Source organism: Colias eurytheme, chromosome 10 (genome assembly GCF_061535395.1).
Source record: "Colias eurytheme isolate Ceu_HAF_F1 chromosome 10, ilColEury1 Martin Lab GWU primary, whole genome shotgun sequence".
Taxonomy (NCBI): Eukaryota; Metazoa; Arthropoda; class Insecta; order Lepidoptera; family Pieridae; genus Colias; species Colias eurytheme.
The window spans coordinates 2835643-2842124 of record NC_142989.1 but is presented as its reverse complement, the minus strand read 5'-3'; positions in this window follow the sequence as shown (position 1 = coordinate 2842124).

The window sequence follows — 6482 nt, the reverse complement described above, 5'->3', positions numbered from 1 at the left end:
ACTTTACACAATCCATGATTTTATTGCAATATGCATTAATACCTAGAGCGTACATCGAAATTGAAATTTTATTAACCTTATTTCGTTTCGAAATAGTAAAAACAATTACTGAAGTACGAAACAATGCTGGCGCTCACGTTAAATTTAAAATAAATCAGCTTAAGTAATTTTGGGCGTAGTTATTGGTATATACTTCATTGAGTATATGAGCAATAATGGATTTTAAAAGCTTTCCATTAGCGCCTGATAGTCCATCTTCTGTATACGATATACATAATATTATGTAGTAGGTACATAATATAAAACGGCAGGCTCAATTGATTGATTGACAGATAACGCAGTTACAGATGGACTGATTTAGTTACCTTCTACTGCCGAGGCACTGGTTTGTTAATATACTATCCTAGCTGTGCTCCAGCTAGCTCTTCCAAAGACTCAGATGGCTCGGCCATGTGGAAAGAATGGGGGAAGATCGAGCAGCGAAACGAGCGTACCTGGGACAGCCATCTGGACGCCGTCCGGTTGGACGTCCTAGGTACCGTTGGAAAGACGAAATCGCCAAAGACCTGCGCACCCTCCAGATTGAAAACTGGCAAGAGATGGCGCAGGATAGAGTCAAATGGAGGCTCTTATTGTCGGAGCCCAAGACTCACTTTGGGTCCCTGCGCCACTCTAGTAAGTAAGTAAGTAAGTAAGCTGTGCTCCGGTTTTACCCGCATTGCTCCGCTCCTGTTGGGTTTAGCGTGATGATAATATATAGCCTAAAGCCTTACTCGATAAATGGGCTATCTAACACCGAAAGAATTTTTCAAATCGGACCAATAGTTCCTGAGATTAGCGCGTTCAAACAAACAAACAAACTCTTCAGCTTTATAATATTAGTATAGATTTGAGTCGTGGGGTTAAGAGACAAAAATGCCATTTGGTACCATAACTTTTTTGTGTTTATACAGTAACGAAGTAGAAATCATGAATGAGAGAATTATTATTAAACCTAAATAAATCTAAAATCCGGATACAGTCGCATACATTTTTAGGTTTCCGACCCTTAAAAAGAAAAAAACTGAACCCTTAGAGGATAACTTTGTTAAATAGTGACTAAGATATTTTGTACCTATACTCATATTTTAACATGCAACTTAATTACCTGATATAGATATTTGGTAAATGTTAATACGGTTCGAACTGGTTAATTATGTTGTGAATCTAAACTTTGTGTAATAAAGACATATTCTAAACCACACTATGCACTTAATACTAAAAGCGCTTCAATATGTACATAAACTATATTTATTGAACTGAATAAATTGCATGTTTATTAGGATATAATTTTATAGTAATGAAATTAGGTGAGTAAATGTATCGAATAAATTGCATGTTTATTTATTTTCAAACTCAAAAATTTATAATATTATGTATTATATTAGACTTCTTCTAGAAGCACTTTTGAATAGTCTCTATAAAGTTTATCAACGTTACTAATTTGTTTACAAAGATTGCAAAAGATTTTCTTCTTTTTGCTTCTTGAACTTGTTTTCTTTATATCCATAATACCTATTCTAAAAATGAAGCGTACGCAAGGAAGAACAAATAAATTCATCCCATTGTCAGTGTAAGTTTGTTTATTATTTCATAAATAAGATAAATTTCGTCCGAACAAATGGATCGGTGTCAACCTTTGACCTCAATTACTTAAAAGTAGTCAATTTTCTTTCAGTGTAGGCTCAGCTTATGAAACTTTTGTCACCAACACGACAACACAAGAGTTTATAACTTCCCCGATGGAGACTTATAAAGTCTTTATTGTACTGTCTTTGTATTTATAATTTTGTGATAACAGATGTTTTCATTTATGCTATTTTTGGAGCGCTTCTTTCTTTCTTCTATATAATTTTATTACGCTCCATGATATTGAATCACAGTCAAGTTTCAGCTGTAAAAAGACTCGATAAAATCACCTGATTTGTCCTAATTTAAATTATTAAATTAAACGTATTTTAAAAACAATATATGTACTTATTTATTAGTTACGAATTGGTTGGAAGTCTATGAAGTAGAGATAATTGAATCATATATTTAACAAAATATAATTTTATACCCCTAACTCGGGGAAAGAAAGAAAGAAAATACATTTATTTTAATGTCGTAGCTTATCGTATCACTGTAGGCTGTAGCAATTGTATCACATAGCGATATTGTATCACGGAAAATTTTTGTACAAATTATAAAAAAAATCATTACACGTTGAGCTTAATATGGCAATATGAACGTAAAATTGGAACGAACACAGGTTAAGCCATCTTCATCTTCATGAGGCGACAAGACATGGCGTGGTGGCAGTCAACAGAGTGTAAAGTCGTTTTCTACACACGTTAACTCGAGAGCAATAACAATTTATGAACCGCAGTGAACTTGGATAATGTTATTGTTATGTTAAATAAATTTTGGCTTTGGGGTATTATCTGTTACATAGATCAATGATGGTAAAAATGGTTTTAGTTTGACACAATTTGCTGGCTTGCTGCAAATATTGCTTGTATACTATGATTAATGTATTGAAAGCTTAGTTTGTAGCTTTTTCACACTTTGCCATTATATCTAACAGTAGCAAATTACTAATATTATAGTATAACAGACCGTATGTAAAAAATAGTAACATTTTATTCCTCATCAGATCATTTTGCTCTACCAAAACTATAACAAATTAATACGTATTATTTTTGATTCGTAATAAAAAAATCCATTGGGTAATTATTACTGTTAAAAGGTAAGAAAACTTTGAAGTGTGTGACTTTCAGCACTTTCAGTCAGCGGAACAGATATGAATGCTTTCATATCCTCGAACGAGGACACAACACGTACCTTTCTTGAAAATAACATTTTACGTTCGTGTTATTGATAATGATATTCTGCGAGAAACCATTCGCACGGTAACATGGCTTGTGATATTCTTAACTTCTAGCGAATATGCGCTTTTCTAAGACCGATATAGGTTATAACTATTTTAGATAATTTATAAGTATATAAGTTTACATTTTACGCAAAATACATGGGTTCTTATTTGCTATGTTATCGAATCGGCTGTTTCTTCTACATTCGTAAAATTTGCTCTATGTTATTTTAAAAACAAACAGAAGTAATAACAGTCTCATTTGTATTTCTTGGCAATTTTTGTTAGAACTATCAATATCTGCCATTATTTATTAAATTTCAGCATAAATAATTAGCAAATCATAAAACAATTCAAATCATGAATAACTGAAGAATTCCATACCCATTTAAAGAATATTTAGGGCACGCCCGTGGATGATTTCCGATGTTGAATTGAAATAGTGTTTGTGGAAGTTCCAACGTGTCATCGAGGAAATAAGATGTCACTCATCGTTGCTGGACAGCGTCACGCGTCTGCGTCTGACACCACTTCCATGGAGCATTGTGAATTCACAGGTACATAGTGAATAGTAAACGTTAATTAATGTGGAAAAATAGTTGATAACATAAGATTTTTGTTGGATGGTAGAGGGGTTGAAACATGTGATTCTTTTGATGATGGTACATTATGTAGCGTTCAACCGGGATATAGAAATATATGATTCACAAATAATTCAATTCTTTACAGAGTTGTCGCACGAAGGGATAAGGAAGATAGAGTTGAAATGTAGAGTTAGTGTGAACTTTTCGATATCATACTACTAAAATATACATAAAGCACATTAGTTACTGTTAAAAAATAATGAAGTGAATGAACATTGAACATGCATTTTATTAAATTTCATTACATAAGATATTCTTTGAACTATCGTTTTTTATCTTATATATAAGATTGTCTGTTCGCTTCATTAATCGACTTTTTCCAATCAAATCTTCATTAATGAAAATTTATGAACAAAAATGAGTGTGAGCGCTAGAATATTACTTGCATTGTTTTAAGAATTCCACGAAAAGGAGGGGAGAGATGGTCTTCGGTAAATATTAGTACAAAAATAAAAATTTAATTATTCAGTATGTAATTAAAATCTTTTATAAATATTAATTGAATCTTATACAAGTCCGTAGCAGCCCTCGCTCACTGTAATTACTTAGTGGGTGTATGAAGAATACCTTAATTGACATGTCATGTTCCGATAAGGTTACAAAAGGGGAAAAATTGTATGAAAAATTGAACAAGGTCAGCCTGGATAGACTTTGTAAGAACGGTGATAACTATAATTTAAGATATTGAATTATATGGAAAACTTTTTAAAATTATTTAAAAATATCCAAAAACGAAGGATTTTCATTTTTTTCTTCCATTTATGAGGTACGTAAAGCTTCTACATTTGATAGTGAAGAGCGTAAAGGTTCTGATGTGTCACAGATTATTGTTGACACGTATTCACAATATAATAATCCCTTTGTAAAATAAAACTCGTAGGTATAAATATAATTGTTATGCCATTGACTATTGTCAGGGAATATCAATTATAAATCACAATATTTTTGTATACGTATTGTTCAATCGACTCAATAAACAAATTGTTTTATTCAATAAAAATATATATTGCCTTTCATAGTCAAATAAGAAGAAATGAGAAGCACTCTATTGCTTAATTCAGTAACAAACTTTAGATTTAACAAAATATATATCTTGGATGTAGAGGCACGCCGCACGTGGTATCTCATTATTATAGACTGTTTCTTAACGCTCACTATGACAGTCTATACATAATACATAATTATTAATACATAATTATTAAAACAATGGATATTTAAGTGGTCGCACAGTTTTAAAATTATTAAAATTAAACTGAATTTTTTCCATACATTTAAAAAAAATCTTATCTCGAACTTCATCCCATTTCTTCAAAGATAGCATTAAATTAAAAATGTTACCTACAAAAAATAAACTAATTTTAAATATCTCTCAGAATAGCCATTATTATCAAAGTAGAAAGACAATCTTCATATCATTGATAAGGTCAACCAGGAGTTAGGACATAATCAGAAAATTTTATTTGAACACTTTTTATTTAAAATGCGTGGGTTGTGCCGTCAAAAGTTTTAAGTTTATCAAACACTGTAGGTACTGTAAATATGAAGATAGAAAAAAAAAATCATACTAAAAATGGGAAACACCATCTTCAGGGCTGTTAGGCATAATTAGGTAGCTCATATTATATAGACAATGGAAGAGAAATAATTTAATTTATTCTTTCACATTAAGTTAAAAATGGGCTAAAATTAAAGTCTCTCAATAAGCTTTCAGCTTTCAATTCAACACCATATTAATTGATTACAAACAATATAATTCATTGTGTAAGCAAATCGTTCGTTAAACTTTGGAATCTCGCATTGCCTATTGTCCTTACTTAAAAGCTGATGTTAATTGAATCGGCTCCAGATTGCAGGACGCCGCCAGTGTGGTAATTGTGTTACTAACAAACATGGCCAAGCTCTCAACTCCTAACAGGCCGTTCAATGTGATTTTTTACATTGTAATTACGCCATTCGAAACGTGCCTTTATGAATTTCCAGTGAAAAATTCTAGTGCAACAATTTAGAAAACAAAGGCGCGAAATGATGGGCCGTTAACTGAATCTGACAAAGTTTGATGTGTCCATTAAATTGGAATAATAGTGGATGCCGTTTCTTTTAATTTCGCTTCTAGTTTTATTGAAATTGTATCTCTTTTATAGAATTTTGAAAACTTTTTTTTTGGTGTCATTAATAAACTTTGGTTATTTTATTAGGCAGGAGAAAGTGATATACAACGCATTATGTGGCATTATTAAGTTTTTACAATGTTCATAATTTTTTCCAAAATATTAGTGAGAACATAATAAACAAATTACAGCAAAAAATTGTCGTATGTAGAACATATTCTGTTTATATCGCTCCGTTCATTTTATTATCCATTTACGATTCACGTTGGCGGATGCATACGTGAAACAAGATTAGCTTTCATTCGCATTTTTTATTCCATTAGGTATCTACTTTTTACCAACTCTTGATTTTTATTTTTATCCTTATTTTGTCTCTCACTTAATAAGCGATAAAATGAATTTCATATACTCGCAAGAGTGTTTCTATGCTCATTTTTTAATGAAGTTTATTTAATTATAATTTGATATTAATTTTCTTTCAGAAAATCATGTTATACAAGGTAATTTCTATTTCACATAAGAGAAAAATATACAAGAGGAATATAGGGAAAAATATTTATCTAAGATCCACTCACACCATTTTTCCTATCCTTACACAAACATTAAATCGACATCGTAATTGAAATTATTACCTTCCGAAGTTTATTTTTAAAACTGCATGCAAGGTTAGTCATCTAGCTGTTCATAGAAAAATGGTTACATTAATTAACAATTAATCTCGGAAGATCGCGGGACTAAAGAAAAATGCGATCTTTATCTTAGAAGTGAAGAGGTGCTCCGAATGCCGTTGGGTTTTTCTCTTTTTCACTTGAATAGGGAGAACCAATTATAAGTTGTAAG